Source organism: Mobula hypostoma, chromosome 24 (genome assembly GCF_963921235.1).
Source record: "Mobula hypostoma chromosome 24, sMobHyp1.1, whole genome shotgun sequence".
Taxonomy (NCBI): domain Eukaryota; kingdom Metazoa; phylum Chordata; class Chondrichthyes; order Myliobatiformes; family Myliobatidae; genus Mobula; species Mobula hypostoma.
In genome coordinates, this window is record NC_086120.1 from 49176420 (window position 1) to 49195079 (window position 18660).

General features: G+C 43.1%; 1 protein-coding gene across 2 annotated transcripts in view; it reads right to left on the reverse strand.

Moving 5' to 3' along the window:
• LOC134337350 (leucine-rich repeat and immunoglobulin-like domain-containing nogo receptor-interacting protein 3) overlaps positions 1-18660 on the reverse strand; it is a 195903-nt gene that overhangs the window by 140844 nt on the left and 36399 nt on the right. The window contains exon 1 of one of the 2 annotated variants that reach the window (XM_063032274.1): positions 1058-1174. The exons of the other annotated variant lie outside the window; for it this stretch is intronic. The gene's annotated coding sequence lies outside the window, so the exon portion shown is untranslated. Of the gene's footprint in view, positions 1-1057; positions 1175-18660 lie in introns of those variants that run through there. 2 annotated transcript variants of the gene reach the window in all.

Genomic DNA, 18660 nt, shown 5'->3' on the forward strand with positions numbered 1-18660 from the left:
AATGTGCTACCATTGTAAGTATATAAATACATAAATTTACCTATGTTCCAAATGTGTAAGTTAAATAGGTGATTATGGTCATTAGAATTATAGTTGTTTGTTGTTATCTTTGTATTGAAGAAGTATAGAAATCATGTTATGAGAATGAGAATTCTCCTGAACTCACTCTCTCCCAGAAGGTCACTGCATGATTAAAGATTTTTTATTTTTCCCAGTTACAGTTTCCATACAGCTTAGTTCTAGTCATTCACAGCAACCGCGACTAATACTCAGTTTGCAACAGCGACACGACACATCCAGCCAAGTGATAAGTAACTGTTACTCATTACAAAGCTGTGAATCCTCTGGCTTCAATAATAACTGCAATTTAATACTAATGATGTTCTAAATCCTCTTAATTTTTCAGGATACTGAAGTGAAGGACTTTCTATTTTAATGCAATTCAGTATGTTTATAAATTTAATGTAATTTCATTTGTCATGAAAGCTGCTACATTCTTGGATTCTCTTTCAACATGTTTGCCTTTATACGTTAATGTTAAAAATGTAGAGAATTGCATTAAGATAAGATCAAAACAATTGATGCACTCAAGCTCTATAAACAATCTTCTAGCTAATTTTTGCCTGTTCAAATGATCTCTCTGAGATTAGATGCCATCATTACATTGTATGAAAACTTCTCTGTTGCAGTGTGCAGAAAACATAGTGTAGTGGTTAGCACAATGCTTGACAGTACTGGTGGCCCAGTATCAATTCCCACTGCTGCCCATGAGGAGTTTGCACGTTCTCCCTGTGACCATAGTGCTCCTGTTTTCTCCCACAGCCAAAGATGTACCAATTGATGGCTTTTTGGCTAAGTCTGTGGACAAATGAAGATAGGTGTGGTATAGGTAGTTTTGAGGAGACGACAGAAGGCTTAGGCAGATTAGGAGAATGGGTACAGGAGTGGCAGATGGAAAACATTGTCAGGAAGTGTATGATCATGCACATTGGTAGTAGAAATAAAAGGGTAGATTACTTTCTAATTGGAGAGAAAGTTAAAAATATCCCTTACTCACTCTTCCTTCAGTTAGTCCTGACGAAGGGTCTCGGCCTGAAACGTCGACTGCGCCTCTTCCTATAGATGCTGCTTGGCCTGCTGCATTCACCAGCAACTTTGATGTGTGTTGCTTGAATTTCCAGCATCTGCAGAATTCCTGTTGTTTGAAGTTAAAAATATGATCTGCAAAGGGACTTGGGAGTCCCCTTGCAAGATTCTCTAAAAGTTAATTTGCAGATTGAGTGGCTGGTGAAGAAGGCGAATGTGATGCTAGCATTCATTTCGAGAGGACTAGGATATAAAAGCAAAAATGTAATGTTGAGTCTTTATGGAGCACTGGTGACGCCTGATATGAAGCACCATGAGCAGTTTAGGGCTTCTTATCTTAGAAAGAATGTGTTGACATTGGAACAGGTTCAAAGGAAGTTCACAAAAATGATTCCAGGATTGAAAGGCTTGTCATATGAGGAACGTTTGATGGCTCTGGGCCTGAATTCACTGGAGTTCAGAAAAATGAGGGATGACCTTATCGAAATCTATCAAATGTTGTAAGGCCTAGATAGAGTGGAATGGAGAGGATGTTTCCTATGGTGGGAGAGTCTAAGGCCAGAGCACGGCCTCAGAATAGAGGGGCATCCTTTTAGAATGAAGATGAGGAGGAGTTTTTTTGGCCAGAGATTGGTGAATCTGTGGAATTTGCTGCCACAGGTGGCTGTGGAGACCAAATCATAGGTTATATTTAAGGCAGAGGTTGATGGATTCTTGATTGGTCAGGGCATGAAAGGATACGGCGAGAAGGCAGGAGATTGGGGCTGAGAGGGAAAATGGATCAACCATGATGAAATGGTGGAGCAGACTTGATGGGTCAAAAGGCCTAATTCTGTGCCTACAACTTATGGTCTTATCGTTGGTAGATTAATTGGTCATTATAGTTTGGCCCATGTTTAGGATTGGATTCAATTGGGGATTGCTGGGTGGCATGGCTTGCAAAGCCAGAGGGGCATGTTCTGCACTATATCTCAGTTTCTAAAATACATTAAAAACTACCTAAGCTTTAAAATATCCTTTAAGGCACTCAGTAAAATTGGTTTATAAACTTCCACATCCATCTTAATCATTTAACACCAGCAGAGATCAGAAAGTTTATAAGCAAAGAATGGTATAAATTGAATCACTCATTTTATAAACCAGTCCCAATAAGAATTACATTTTCAATTATTAAAACATTTTCAGGGAATAGCTGCAAGATATACACATTTATATGAGCAAAGTTGCAAATAAGGAAAAGAGCTTGATATTGAGATTGGCACCATGAGATTAACAGACGGAGGCTTAATCCTGATTGAGAACGTCATCAAACTGAGCTTTCCAGCGATGTTTGCTGATAGTGTTTTAATCCTACATGGTAAACTTTCAACTCCGGTAAATGAAATTATTGGAATGAACCATCTTCCATGGACAGTGTAGTTGCATAGGGGTAGGCGTAATGCTATTAAATCAGGGTCCAAATCCTGCCTAACTGTGAGGAATTTGTTTGTTCCTGAATTTCCTCCAGGTGCTCCAGTTTCAAAGGTCAAAGTAAATTGATAATTAAGTACATATATGTCACTATATACAACCCTGTCACTCATTTTCTTGTGGCTATACTCAATAAATTGTGAGAAGATGGCGGTGCGACGACAGCGTGCGTGGCCTCTTCGGTGATGAATATCTGTTATTTATCAAGTAGGGGACCGTGCACAATCCTGATTTGATGGAGACAGACGTGAGAGCACAGTGGAACATCTGGAAAACTCATGAAATGTCTGCTTTGCTACTGCTGCTACTGTGTGGTAACCGGAATCTCTGGAGTTGAAGGCCTCAAAATCCTCGGTTTTGCGTGTTTCAGTGGCCGGGACGAGGTCGAAGGCGCTCGGCAGAGGATGGCGCTCAGGAGGCTGTATCAGAGAGGCTGCTCGGAAGCTCGGAGTTTTTGGACAGATGGACTCAGGGTCGGCTGCTTCCAAGGTATCGGCAAGTTGATGATGCCTGGAGGTTTATGGCAGGGAGTTTCTCCCTTTTGCCACCTGCTATCGGGGCCTCGGGAGTCAATCGACTCGGGACTTTGAGTATTTTTTTTTTACTCTGCCTATGGACTGTTCTTCATCAAATTATGGTATTGCTTTGCACTGCTGTAGCTATATGGTATAATGATGTGGTTTTGACAGTGTTAGCCTTTGGTCTGTCTTGTCTTCTGTGATATCACGCCGGAGAAACATTGTATCATTTCTTCATGTATGTATGCATCTCTAAATGACAATAAAAGAGGACTGAGTGTTCTCATAATCTAATAAATCTATAGAATAATAACCTTCACAGAATCAATAGATGACTGATAAGAGAAAATCTGCAGATGCTGAAAATCTGAAAACACACACAAAATGTTGGAGGAACTCAATGCTGGAGCACCTACGCTCCATCGGCCAGAAAAGCCCAGTGGCCACCGATTTTAATTCCACTTCCCATTCCCATTCTGATACGTCCATCCATGGCCTCCTCCACTGTCATGATGAGGCCACACTTAGGTAGGAGGAACAACAATATTCCATTTGGGTAGCGTCCAACCTGATGGCATGAACATTGATTTCTCAAACTTCTGGTAATGCCCCCCAACTCCCCTTCAACATTTCCCATTCCCAATTCCCTCTCTCACCTCATCTCCTTGCTCGCCCTTCGCCTCCCTCTGGTGCTCCTACCCCTTTTCTTTCTTCCATGGCCTTCTGTCTCTTTCACCAATCAACTTCCCAGCTCTTAACTTCATCCCTCCCCCTCCAGGTTTCATCTATCACCTTGTGTTTCTCTCTCCCCTCTCCCCACCTTTTAAATCTACTCCTCAGCTATTTTTCTCCAGTCCTGCCAAAGGGTTTCAGCCTGAATCGTCGACTGTACTCTTTTCCATAGATGCTGCCTAGCCTGCTGAGTTGCTCCAGCATTTTGTGTGTGTTGCTTCAATGAAAAACTGTCCAGCTTGGGCGTTCAACCGGAGTGCAAAAGACAACCAAATGTGCAAATACAAAAAGACAAAAATAATAGTATTAATAAATATTGAGAACCTATGATGAAGAGTCCTTGAAAGTGAGTCCGTAGGTTGTGGGAACATTTCAATAATGGGGCAAGTGAAGCTGAGTCAAGTTATCTCCGTTGGTTCAAGAGCCTGATGGTTGAGGGGTAGTAACTGTTTCCTCCCACATTTCAAAAGGTACAAGTTACGGTCGGTGAGTGGTAGGCATGCTATGTTGGCACTGGATTAAAAGTATTCCTGAAATTACAATTAAAAGTACACTCAGTTTAAAACAAATATATTCAAACAATTGACTAACAAGACTTATTTACTATTTTTCTGCACAAGTTCCTTTGGATTCATTTCCATACGACAGCTGTGGAGCGTATGGAACTTGGCACTGTCCCTTGGACTCACTGGGTTAACCTGACACTGGCATCTCTGCAACCCACCTGTTACAGGGACAGCTGGTGGGGCACATGGTACAAATGGTACGGTCTGAGATACTGCTGCCAGATTAAACAGGGGATAATGGTAGAAGTGGTAACAGCGGGGTCTTGACAGAGCAGATGTGAGGAGAAAGGCAGAACTGGCATGAGAATGAGAAGACACCATTTCAAATTAAGGATGGGTCATTTAAAACTGAGGTGCAGTGATAGTTCTTGTCACAGGGTTGTGAATCTCTGGAATTCTTTGATGCACAGGGTGTTGGAAGCCAGATCTTTAGAAGTATTTAGGATGGAAGTAGATAGGTTTTTAAAAGATCAGGGAACCCACGATAATGTGGAAGTGGCACAAAGTGTTGAGACCAGAGGAGCATTGTTTCGTTTGGTTGGACAGTGCTGTGCAAATGTCTTAGGCACCCTAGATTTTTATATGGTTTCAGATGATATGGCCTCCACAGAGCCCTGATCTCCACATCATCGAGGCTGTCGGGGAGTACCTGGAGAGACAGAAGCAAGCACGGCAGCCAAAGTCTGTAGAAGGGCTGTGGCAAATTCTCTAGGATGCTTGGACAACCTACCAGCCGATCTTATAAAACTACATGTCTGTGTATACCTAAGAGAATTGATGCAGTTTTAAAAGCAAAGGGTGGTCACACCAAATATTAATTTGATTTAATTTTTTACTGTTTACTGCTCTTTATAGTAATTTTTGATATTTAGAAACTTTTCATTCCATTATTTTGAAAGTACCTTTGCTTTACAGTTTGTTTTCCACACGCCCAAGACTTTTGCACAATAGTGTATGTATGTACAGTCAGATGACTGTAAACTAGAAAATGAACTTGAACTTGACTTGAGTCCAGGAATGGAATAACCACCTTCATACTGAGTGATGGAGCTGGATTGAGGGGCCTGGAGTTACACCTATCCCTTGTAGGATAACATACGTTCAGTTTTATTTATCACATATACATCAGAACTTTGAAATGTGCAGTGAAATGCACTGTCTGCAGTAAATCAGCGAGGATTGAGCAGGGGCAGCCCACAACTGGTCCAAAACTTACTAACCCTGACCTGTACATCTGTGCAATGTGGGAGTTAAGCAGAGCACCAGAGGAAACTCATGTGGCCACGGGGAGAACATACCAACTCCTTCCAGACAGAAGTGGGAATCAAATCCCGTTGGGTGATCGCTGGCACTCCATAGCGAATGCGCCAACTGCCACGTTGTGCTTGTGTTTTTTACTTTATCCTTGAGGGAGAATCAAGAACTAGAGTCGCTGTTGGAAAGTAATGAATGAAACACAGGGATTATGCAAATTCTGTTTCTATAAAGACTACCTTAAGTGGAAGTCTTGACAGGCACAGCCCAAGTGTGCCAAAGGTCCCACTCCCATGTTGCACGACTCTTATGACTCTATAAGTAGAGGTGGATGGATTCTTGGCAAGTAAGGGTGGGGAGGGGGTGATACCCCTAGATGAAAAGCAGCAATCCAGAGCTGAGGTCATGGCCCAGCTGTATCATGTGCGCTAGCAGCCCCACCATTGAGGACATCTTCAACAGGCAATGCTTCAAAAAGGCACATCCATCATTTAGGGCCTCATCACCCAGGACACGCCCTCTTCTCATTGCTACATCAAGGAGGACATACAGGAGCCTGAAGACACACACTCAGCATTTCAGGAACAGCTTCTTCCCCTCCACCATCAGATTTATGAATGGACCATGAACCCATGTACACTATCTTAATATTTTTCTTCTTTTTTCTTGTTTTGCCCTCCCTGTGCGCTACTTATTAATTTAATTTTTTAAAAGATTGTATTATTGTATTTTATTATTATTTCTTTTTATTATCTCTTATTATTCTTATTATTATTTCTTATTGTAATTTACAGTTTTTCTATTATGTATTGCACTGTACTGCTGCTGCAAAACAACAAACTTCACAATTTTGTGTGTGTTGCTTTGAATTTCCAGCATTTGCAGAATTTCTTGAGTTTAGCATTTCACAACATGTGCCAGTGATACTGACCCTGATTCTGATTTGTTGACCTTATTAAATAATGGAGTGGGCTTGATGGGCCAAGTGGCTTATACCTGCTCATAATCTGTCAGTTTGTTCCACCTTTGCAGAGAAACAGGGGCATTCAACAGTAGTGCTGATGCAGGGCTTGTTGAAGGTCAGGCCCAGTGAATCTTTAAGTATTTGCTGTCATAAATAAATAATAAAGTGCCTAAGATACTTTACCCAGCTTTACATTCTCACTCTGTGACCTGTCCAGTACTGGGCAGAGACTTCAGGGAGATGGATGCTCCAGGCTGACGTTACAGCAGTGACTATCACAGTTTCACAATGTTGATTGGGCTTTAGGAGGGTGGCAAAATTGTCCAATAGAAAATGTACCCATTGACTTCATCTGAGAGTGAACTAGAGGATTGTAAATCTACTCACTGCTTCACATTATTCAGCAATATTGTCAGGAAATGACCCAAAATCAGAGCGACAGAGACGTTTCAGTGATGAACAATAACTTTAATAATAGACTGCAAAACAACAAGGCATGGGGTGGGGGGGCATTAAACAAGAGAGAGGATACTAGGCAACAAGGTAACTGAAGGCTGGGAACAATTGATTGATGCTGTCTGGTTCGAATGAGTGAACAAAGATTGTTGGTGAGAGCTAGGATTAAATAGGCTGCAGGTGATGAGTTGGAAATGAGTGGCAGGTAACTCCTGTTAGCTGAGAGGAAACTAGGAGGTACCTACCTATGCAGGCCTGACAGGTACAGCATGGTAACAGGCCTAACCAGCCTGCACTGCCCAATTGTACCCACATATCAAATAACCCTAGCCTGTACATACTTGGACTGTGGGAGAACCCAGAGGAAACTCATGTAGAGACAGGGGGAAACGTGCAAACTCCTTACAGACAGCAGTGGAATTGAACCCAGGTGGATGGTTCTATAATTGTGTTACGCTAACTGCTACATTACCGTGCAGCCCTCAGTGTCTGAGAAAGGGCTTGGCAGACAAAAGCAGTAAGCAAAAAAAGTAATACTTTCCCACCCCACACCTTCTTAGTCTGGCTTCCGCCCCCTTCCTTTCCAGCCCTGTCGAGGGGTCTCAGCCTGAAATGTCGACTGCTTATTCCTCTCCATAGAATTAACTTGAAAGGTGTAGAAGTGAAGTAGAATAATAAAGGAGCCAGGAATGTGTGATGTCCACACGCTAACCTGTCAACCAGCTGTGTGTTGGAAGGAATCTGTAGGGAGAAAGGAGATGCCAACATTATGGGTTGAAACCCTACGTTAGGACAAATTCCTTTCCTCCCATGGAAAATGCTCAACCCGCTGAATTCCTCTTCTCATTGCTACCATCAAGAAGGATGTACAGGAGCCTGAAGACCCACACTCAGCATTTCAGAAACAGCTTCTTCCCTCTGCTGTCAGATATTTCAATGGACAATGAACATATTACAGTGTTTTCACTCTTTTTTTACACTACTTTATTTAAATTAATTTTTTTTACATATACTTCTTATTAGAATTTATAGATTTTATTATTATGTATTGCAATGTACTGCTGCAGCAAAATAATAAATTTCACAACATATGCCAGTGATATTAAGCCTGATTCTGATTATGATTCAGTATCCGCCATCTTATGTCTCTAACCGGTCAGGATTTGTAGCTGTAAATGTACCAGGGAGAGGCGAGACGTTTCCCTGGCCCTATCTTTCAGGTACTAACATTACTCTTGTAGGCAATGAGTTAACCTGCCAGTTTGCTGCCAATGTAACAAAGACAGTGGATTTTAATGTGTGTCTCTGCAGCAATGGGAAGCATTCTGTGTTACCATCACTGCAGTACTGAATCACTTGAAATATTATTACTGTCCGTTACACCACTGGTGTTTAGGGCTGCAATGAAGGTCCTCCATCTCTGTCTGTCCTTGGCCATCTTTGCTATTGTCCCCAGGTGTGGTTCAGGGTCTTCATTTCTGTCTCTGTAGTATGGCGCCAAGTTGTTTTTGGTCTCCTGCGTTTCCCCTACCCTTCGGGGGTACAATGGACTGCTGTCTTGATGATGAAGTTGGCCTCTCTTCCCATCACGTGCCCAATCCATCTCCATCATTTCCTCATGATGATTGTGGCCATGTCCTCTGAAGAAGTAGGGCATGGCTGGAGGTATGTCTTGGCCAGAAAATACGGAGGATCTTCCTGAGGCTTGTGGTATGGAATGACGACAGCTTGGCAAGATCACTCTCTGTCACGAGCCAGCATTCTGACCTGTACAAGAGGGTGGACAGAAAGCTTCACCTTGGTGTGGACACTGTACTTGGTTTAAATCACTTGACAAATGTCCTAATTGAATGGCAGTGTTTCTGCCAGATGCCAGATATACTTAACATGCAGATTTCCAGGAAACATTACTGCAGCATAAAAGTGAGGACCAACAGGCTCCGGGACAGCTTCTTCCACCAGGCAATCGGACTGATTAACTCATGCTGACACAACTGTATTTCTATGTTATATTGACTGTTCATATTTAACCATCTTGTTTCTGTCCAGTTGTACATAAGATTTATTATAAATTACTATAAATTGCATATTGCACATTTAGTTGGAGACACAATGTAAAGATTTTTACTCTTCACGTACATGAAGAATATAAGTAATAAAGTCAATTCAATTCAATCACGGATTCTGATTCTGATTTCGGGGGATAGAACAACAAGGTTCAAAGATTGCTTAATGCTATTTCCTGTACACTAGTGTAAAGGCGAGCAAACAATTGTTACTCCAGATCTGATGGTACACAAAAAAACATAAGAAAAAGAACACAATAATATAAAAACACAATAAACATAAATATTTATTGCACTGTACTGCTATCCGCACTGCCTCTCCATGAACCTTGTATCTGGGACAGAATGCCAGACGTCACTAATAGCTGTGACTAGACGGGGCTCCCCACCCCAGCCAATGGGGAACGAGAGGTGAGTGCACCCATCAGCTGCCAATGCCAGTGTAACCCACCCAGAGTGGATTGCAGTTCAGGACATTAGATGCAAATGTAGAAAATCAAAAGTTCTGGATCTCCATTCCCTGCAAATCTAAATCTCTCTTTCACTTCTTGTAACACACACCAAATCAGCAGGTCCTGTAAAAGCAAATTTTCACTTCTGAAATTTACATCCTTAGGTTGAAAACCATCAATGATCTCATTTTTATCCATCCCTGTTATCTTCACCGTTCTCCTGTCATCTGCTGACATCCCATTCCAGTGATCATTAAACATAATTCCTCTATTGTTGAAAACTATGCCTTCCCTGCCCAACACTTAAACTCCTGATTTCCCTCAGTCTGTCTGTTTCTCTTTGGTAAAGCTCTTCAAATCCTACCCCTTTGGTTTAGTTATGTTTTAATATATGACTGAGTGGTAAATATGACACAACTGTGGCTAACAAGAGAAGTCAGAGTCAACATAAAAGTCAAAGAGAGGGCGTACAATAGAGCAAAAATTTGTGGGAAGTTAGAGGACTGTAATTTTTTAGAAACCAACTGAAGGCAACTAAAAAAGTCATTAAGAAGGTAATGATGGAATACAAAAGTAAGCTAGCCAATAATATGAAAGATGAAAAAAAGTTTCTTCAGATACATAAAGTGTAAAAGAGAGGCAAGAGTTGATATCGGACCTCTGGAAATCAATGCTGGAGAGGTAGTAATGAGGGAACAAGGAAATGGCAGATGAACTGAAGAAGTATTTTGCGAGAGTTCTCACTGTGGTAGACACTAGCAGTAAGGTGGAAGTTCAGTCTGTCAGGGGTCATGATGTGTGTGAAGTTTACATTACTGGAGAGAAAGTTCTTGGGAAACTGAAAGATCAGAAGATATGTAAGTCACCTGGACCAGATGGTGTACACACAGGGTTCTGAAGAGGTGGCTGAAGGGATTGTCGAGGCATTAGTAACAATCTTTCAAGAATCACTAGATTCTGGAATCGTTCTGGAAGACTGGAACATTGCATAAGTCATTCCACTCTTCAAGAAGGGAGAGAAGCAGACCTCAGTGGTTGGGAAGATATTGGAGTTGATTATTAAGGATGAGGTCTCAAGGTAATTGGAGGCACATGATAAAATAGGCTGTAATCAGCATGGTTTCCTCAAGGGGAAAATCTTGCCTTTCAATTCCATTGGAATTCCTTGAAGAAATAACAAGCAGGATAGACAAAGGAGAATTGCTTAATGTTGTGTACTTGGATTTTCAGAAGACCTGTGACAAGGTGCCATACATGAGGCTGCTTAACAAGCTATGAGCCCACAGTCTTAAAGGAAAGATTCTAACATGGATAAAGCAGTGGTTGATTGGCAGAAGGCAAAGAGTGGGAATAAAGGTGACTAGTGGTGTTCCACAAGAGTCTGTATTGGGACCAATTCTTTTTACGTTATATGTCAATGATTTGGAGATGGAATTGTTGGCTTCATTGTTAAGCTAGTAGACAATATGAAGATAGGTGGAGGGGCAGGTAGTTTTGAGGAAGTAGAGAGTCTACAGAAGGATTTAGACAGATTAGGAAAATGGATAAGGAAGAGGCAGATGGAATACAGTGTCGGGAAAAGTATATTGTCATGCACTTTGGTAGGAGAAATGAAAGGATAGGGTATATTCAGAATGGAGAAAAGATACAAAAAATATGGAGGCACAGAGGAACTTGGGAGTCCTTGTCTAGGATTCCCTAAAGGTTAATTTACATGTTGAGTCTCTGGTAAGGAGGGTGAATGTGATGTTAGCATTTATTTCAAGAGGACTAAAACATAAAAGCAAGGATGTAATGTAAAGTTGAGACACTGGTGAGGCTCACTTGGAATATTGTGAACAGTTTTGGGCCCCTTATCTTAGAAAGGATGTGCTGAAACTGAAGAGGGTTCAAAGGAGGTTAACAAAAATGATTCCCCGATTGAATGGCTTGTCATATGAAGAGTGTTTGAAGGCTCTGGACCTGTACTTGCTGGACTTCAGAAGAATGAGGGGTGACCTAATTGAAACCTACTGAATGTTGAAAGGCCTTGATAGAGTGGATGCGGGGAGGATGTTTCCTATGGTGGGAGAGTCTAAGACCAGAGGACACAGCCTCAGAATAGACGGGTATCCTTTTAGAACAGAGATGAGGACGAATTTCTTTAGCCAGAGGGTGGTGAATCTGTGGAATTTGTTGTCACATGTGGAGGCCAAATCTTTATGTATATTTAAGGCAGAGGTTGACAGATTCTAGATTGATCAGGGCATGAAGTGATGAGGGGAGAAGGCAGAAGTTTGGGGCTGAGAGGAAAATTGGATCAGCCATGATGTTATGGCAGAGCAGACTCAATGGGCCAAACAGCCCAATTCTGCTCCTATATCTTATGGTCTCATAGTCTTTACAAGATGGGTGACCACAGCCATTATCAATACACTTCAGAGATTATCTGTTGGGTACCAGTGGTCACACCACCAGGACTTGTGATGTGCACTGGCTGCTCATATGACCATCCACCACCTTCTCCTATGGCTTCATGAGACCCATATCGGGTGGTTAAGCAGATGCTACGCTTTGTCCAAGGGTGACCTGGAAGCAAGCAGATGGAAGGAGTCCCTTAAACCTCCTTTGATAAAGACATATCTCCATGCCACCACTCATAAACAAAGATGAATAAAATAAAGGTAAGTTAGAATCTCATAGCGATATCCAGAAAACTGTCTCCATTCTCTTTCAAGCTGAGGGAGACATTTCAGTGTTACTTTTTGGAAGCTTCTTGGTATTTAAACCAAAGGTTGAACTAATTACCAGGATATGATGACAGAACAAAGTGAATGTGTTCTGTTGGAATGGGTAAGTCATCGTTTTATACGTTGTCCCTGTGACGACGTGGGTTCTCTGATCTCCTCGATGTACAGGCTAGTGGGAGCTAATGGCCTACACTGAAGAATTTTAAAGGTCTCACAGAAATAGTGGACCCATTAGCTGAAAACTTTCAAAGCTCACTGAAGTCCCAAAAAACGAGAGGTTTGGGAAAAAGCGAGAAAAGAACTCCCATTTTTAAGAGGGGACAAAGACAAAAGGTGTGGATCTGTAAGGCCAATACACACAAAATGCTTGAACTCATCAGATCAGGAGGCATCTAGAGAAATAAATAAACTGTCGATGTTTCGAGATGAGACCCTTCAACAGGACAGTTTGTTTTACATCTATGCTTGAATCAATAATCAAAGAGGAAATAACCAATCATTTAGAAAATCATAGCTAGAGAAAATCTGCAGATGGTGGAAATCCAAAGCAACACACACAAAACGCTGGAGGAACTCAGCAGGTCAGGCAGCATCTATGGAAATGAATAAACAGTTCAATTTGGTTAGTAAGTTGTGGGCATGCTAAGTTGGCGCTGGAGGCAATGTAACATCACGGGCTGCCCCCAACACCTCCTTGGTCTGTTGGTCGTTGATGCATATAACACATTTCACTCTATGTTTCAATGCTTCAATGTGACAAATAAAGCTAATCTTAAAATCTTCCTTTAGTATTGGTGTTTGCAAACCATTAAACTCTTTTGCTGACTACTATACCTGTCTAATAATTGTTATTTGAAAACCTAATGCTGTCAAATTTTGCCAATTAAACCATTTGGGGTATGACCTCCAAAATGATCCATCAAAGTCCTGGAGGAGTAATGATACACCAATTCATTTTATTTAATTGCCATTGAACCATACGTAAATACCCATGAATACAGCCAAACAATGCAGCGTTCCTCCACAGCCAAGGTGCAAAACACAGTACCAACAGTCACACACAGAAAAAGGCACATATAGCGCAAATGAGATAGCAAGCACACCTAAGATATCAGTAAGATACAATCGCACATAAAGTCCAAAAATATAGTGCAAGACCATGAGTCCATGAATGTTACACCACCGACACATTTCTAGACCAGTCCTCTTAGGAGGTGCCAGACTCAGCCTGTGAAATATGTGATTATTTATGCATAAGTTTGAAGACAGCTGTCAAGCATGGGAGATATCAATAGAAACTGATAGCTACATATCAATAAATCAAGGACACATTTAAAGTCTTAAAGTATGTTAATGTTGATGTGACATTGCAACAAAGGTTCTGGCCAACAAGCACAAGCTGAGCAACTGGAATTCTTTGCAACTTATTAATACTAAAGCTACGCTGACCTACTTAGTGCATTGAGGTATGGTATCTGACTAATCCTGTAAATTGACTAAGCCAAGCAGGCATGACTGAATCAGAGAATGTAATTGCAGTGATGTCTGCAGGTGGGTGTCCAAGTGGCAGGGTACACCTCTGCTCTTCTGCCGTCTGTACAGAGAGGCCTGCCTTTCATCTAGCAAATACAGATCCACTGTCGGTGGACGCAACAGTGGCCAGAGGTTGCTGTCTGTGAAAAGGGTCCTTCATGTAGTGGGGGAGTCTAGGACCAGAAGGCATAGCCTCAGAATAGAGGAGTGTCCCTTTAAAACAGAGATGAAGAGGAATTTCTTTCTTTATTTTATTTTATTTAGAGATACAACATATTAACATGGGTGGAGGCAGAATCATCATGGTGTTAAATTGTGACTCCTTTGCGTTCATCTATGAAAACAGCGTAATTTCTCCCTTTGATGTCAGTCTTTTTCCCTTATAGGGTGGATAGGGTTCTGTTGAAGACCCTGACCTGGAGTTACACTCAGACTTGGGTTCTTTGCAGTGGTGGGGCCACTCCTGGAGGCTCACAGCTTTTGCATATCCTAAGGACGCAGACTAGAAGAGGAGGGCACCTTTGGGGTTCCAGGGTTTCGTGGCCCTGTAGAGGTACCACTGACTAAAGCTTCGCAGGAGAGAACAGAATATTGGGAACAGCGGATCAGCTATCGGTGGCTGTGTTCTCTCCCTCTTGTGTTGAACTGTCGGGTGAACGATTAGTTTTTGTTGTTATGGTCTTTATTGGGGTTGCTATTGCAGATGGAGGGCGCTGATGCTTTTTTTGCGGAAGTGGATGGGGGTTGAGGAGAATTGTTGCATTGCTCCTGTTTGTACGTGGAAATAGGGGGAGCTATGAGGTTCTAATGTTGTTACTGGCATTCATTCTTTGGGGCACTCTTCGGTTTTTGTTGACGCCTGTGAAGGAAAAAAAATTTCAGAATGTATATTGTGTACATTTCTCTGATATTAAATGGAACTATTGAACTATTAACAGGCCCTTCTGTCCCAACAAGCCTGTGCTGTCCAATACACACATGTATCAAATTAACCTATTAACCAGTACGCCTTTGGAATGTGGGAGGAATCCAGAGCACCCGGAGGAAACCGACGCATTCACAGGGAGAACGTACAAACTCCTTACCGACAGCGATGGGAATTGAACCTGGGTTGCTGGCGCTGCAAAACATTATACTGACAATTATGCTACCATTTGCCAGGTGGTACTGTACCTGTGGAATTCATTGCAACAGATGGTTGTGGAGGCCATGTCAGTGGGTATATTTAAAGCAGAGGTTGATAGGTTCTTGATTAGTCAGGTTTCAAAGGAGAAGGCAGGAGAATGCTTTTGAGAGGTATAATAAGTCAGCCATGATGGAATGGCAGAATACTCAAAGGGCCAAATGGCCTAATTCTGCCTCTATATCTTATGGACCTAATGGAACAGTCATGGCTGACACTGTAGTTGGTAACTCTAGGCAGCTACTTTGTTGTTCTGGATCAGAGATGAGGACAATTGCAAATAAAACAGAAAAAAAGTAGAGGAAAACAGCAAATGTGTGAACCCCATGAGACGAGTTTGCTTATCTGAGCAAACCTGCAGGAGAAACCCTCACTCAAAGATCAGTCAATATGGTAGAAACTACCAGAGAGCAGCAGCAGACAGCTGGATGGGTCTCAAAACAGCGTGAATGAGATTCTCACTGACTGAACAGCAGTACTGCTAATGGCTGCAGGGAATTCACTGTGAGGGTGAATGGGTATCTATTCACTTAATTTTGTTGGTTCATAGAGTGATGTCAGAGAATGCATGTAGAAAGCTTAAACCACTTTTCCTGTGAAATCAGAGGAGTGTACTAGAGCCTGCTTGGCTGAAATCAGAGAGATGGGAGGAGTGTACTAGAGCCTGCTCGGCTGAAATCAGAGAGATGGGAGGAGTGTACTAGAGCCTGCTCAGCTGAAATCAGAGATAGGAGGAGTGTACTAGAGCCTGCTCGGCTGAAATCAGAGAGATGGGAGGAGTGTACTAGAGCCTGCTCGGCTGAAATCAGAGATGGGAGGAGTGTACTAGAGCCTGCTCGGCTGAAATCAGAGACGGGAGGAGTGTACTAGAGCCTGCTCGGCTGAAATCAGAGAGATGGGAGGAGTGTACTAGAGCCTGCTCGGCTGAAATCAGAGATGGGAGGAGTGTACTAGAGCCTGCTCGGCTGAAATCAGAGATGGGAGGAGTGTACTAGAGCCTGCTCGGCTGAAATCAGAGAGATGGGAGGAGTGTACTAGAGCCTGCTCGGCTGAAATCAGAGATGGGAGGATTGTACTAGAGCCTGCTCGGCTGAAATCAGAGAGACGGGAGGTGTGTACGAGAGCCTGCTCGGCTGAAATCAGAGATGAGAGGAGTGTACAAGAGCCTGCTAAGCTGAAATCAGAGACGGGAGGAGTGTACGAAAGCCTGCTCGGCTGAAATCAGAGATGGGAGGTGTGTACGAGAGCCTGCTAAGCTGAAATCAGAGACGGGAGGAGTGTACGAGAGCCTGCTCGGCTGAAATCAGAGAGACGGGAGGTGTGTACTACAGCCTGCTCGGCTGAAATCAGAGATGGGAGGTGTGTAGGAGAGCCTGCTCGGCTGAAATCAGACAGACCGGAGGTGTGTACTACAGCCTGCTAAGCTGAAATCAGAGACGGGAGGAGTGTACTAGAGCGTGCTCGGCTGAAATCAGAGACGGGAGGTGTGTACGAGAGCCTGCTCGGCTGAAATCAGAGATGGGAGGAGTGTACAAGAGCCTGCTAAGCTGAAATCAGAGATGGGAGGTGTGTACGAGAGCCTGCTCGGCTGAAATCAGAGATGGAAGGTGTGTACGAGAGCCTGCTCGGCTGAAATCAGAGAGACGGGAGGTGTGTACTACAGCCTGCTCGGCTGAAATCAGAGATGGGAGGTGTGTAGGAGAGCCTGCTCGGCTGAAATCAGACAGACCGGAGGTGTGTACTACAGCCTGCTAAGCTGAAATCAGAGATGGGAGGAGTGTACTAGAGCCTGCTCGGCTGAAATCAGAGAGACGGGAGCTGTGTACTAGAGCCTGCTAAGCTGAAATCAGAGACGGGAGGAGTGTACTAGAGCGTGCTCGGCTGAAATCAGAGATGGGAGGTGTGTACGAGAGCCTGCTCGGCTGAAATCAGAGACGGGAGGTGTGTAGGAGAGCCTGCTCGGCTGAAATCAGACAGACCGGAGGTGTCTACGAGAGCCTGCTCGGCTGAAATCACAAGCCTTGTTCACTGCAGTCATGGGCCACTCCTGCAGCTGAAATTTTTTTAGCCAAACTGTGGTGAATCTGTGGAATTCATTGCTACGAATGGCTGTGAAGGCCAAGTTATTGGGTATTTTTAAAGCAGAAATTTACAGATTCTTAATTAATAAGGGTGTCAAAGGTTAAGGGGAGAAGGCAGGAGAATGCTGTTGAGAGAGGTAATGTCAGCCATGATGGAATGGCAGAGCAGTGCCAATGGGCTGAAATGCATAATTCTCCTCCTTTATCTTATGGTCTTATGGTTTTGAGACAGGCTTTCTATGTTCACCAGCTCAGTAAACATGGGGATTGCATATGAGAACTATCCCACCTTGTTCTCCTGCAGAAAATGTACTTAGGCATTTGCTGTCAAACATCAGCGACTGAAATGAGTGTTGCTACTGTTATGGTCACAGTGTCATCCCCAGCAGATGGGGCTCATCAGCCATGGTTGGCAGCTCATCTAGGAGAAGGAATACTCTGATCTCAAACCTCTGTTGCCTTGTGTCTATTCTCACTCACGGGGAAAGCTTTGTGAGTAAACCCCAAGGAAATCTCCAGAGCTGGAGTCCCTAAGGCAGTCCTATGTTGAGTTTAACATTGGCTGGCAACTACTGCATGGGCAACAGCTCTCCATATCATATTGCCCTGGCCTCCCCATCGACTAGCAGTGCTGCGCGAACAATGTAGACAGCTGGGGCACTACATCCGACCAACGAAGGCCCTACTCCTCCTCCTCCTCCACAGAACTATTCAGCTCAGTGGCAGGAGGATCCTTGTCTGCTCATAGTCACCTTCTCAAAATAAATTAAAATGATAGTTGGAGAAAGGTTTATTTCTGCCTTCTTGGACTCATTCCACTCCCCTCATCTTCTTATTCCGGCTTCTGCCCCCTTCCTTTCCAGTCCTGAAGAAGGGTCTCGGTCCACATCATCGACTGTTTATTCCCCTCCATAGATGGAGGATCCAGCATTTTGGGTGTATTGCTTCTTTTTTGATTGATGTATCTGTAAGATATTTTAATATTTTGTTTTATGTTTCTTAATAATTTAATTTCATGGAATTGGATGTACGTCAGCTCTGCCAGGGTTTGCAGGCCATTATTTCCTACAAGACAAAACCTAACATCATACTTGGCTGTGTTGCTTCGCTTCTAGATGACCTCAGTGCCTTTTATAGGTGCTTTTAAAAAGAGAATAAAACGAGACCTGTGCAAATCCCTGCAGCATCTGGTGGCCCTGTGATCTCTGTCTCAGAGGACGATGTCAGAACATCATTCAAGAGGGTGAACCCCTACAAGGCGTCAGGCACTGAAGCTGTACCTGGTAGGGCATTGAAAACATGTGCCAACCAACTAGCAGAAGTGTTCAAGGACGTCTTCAATCTCTCACCACTGCAGTTCGAGGTTCCCACGCGTCAAAAGGGTGACAATCATACCAGTGCCCAAGAAGGGCAAGGTGAGCTATCTCAATGGGCTGCCGTTCCGTTGCACTCACATCTACCGTGGTGAAGTACTCTGACAGGTTCATCATGGCTAGCACAACTCCTGCCTTACCAAGGACCTGGACCCACTGCAATTTGCCTATCACCATAATACAAGGTCTACAGAGAA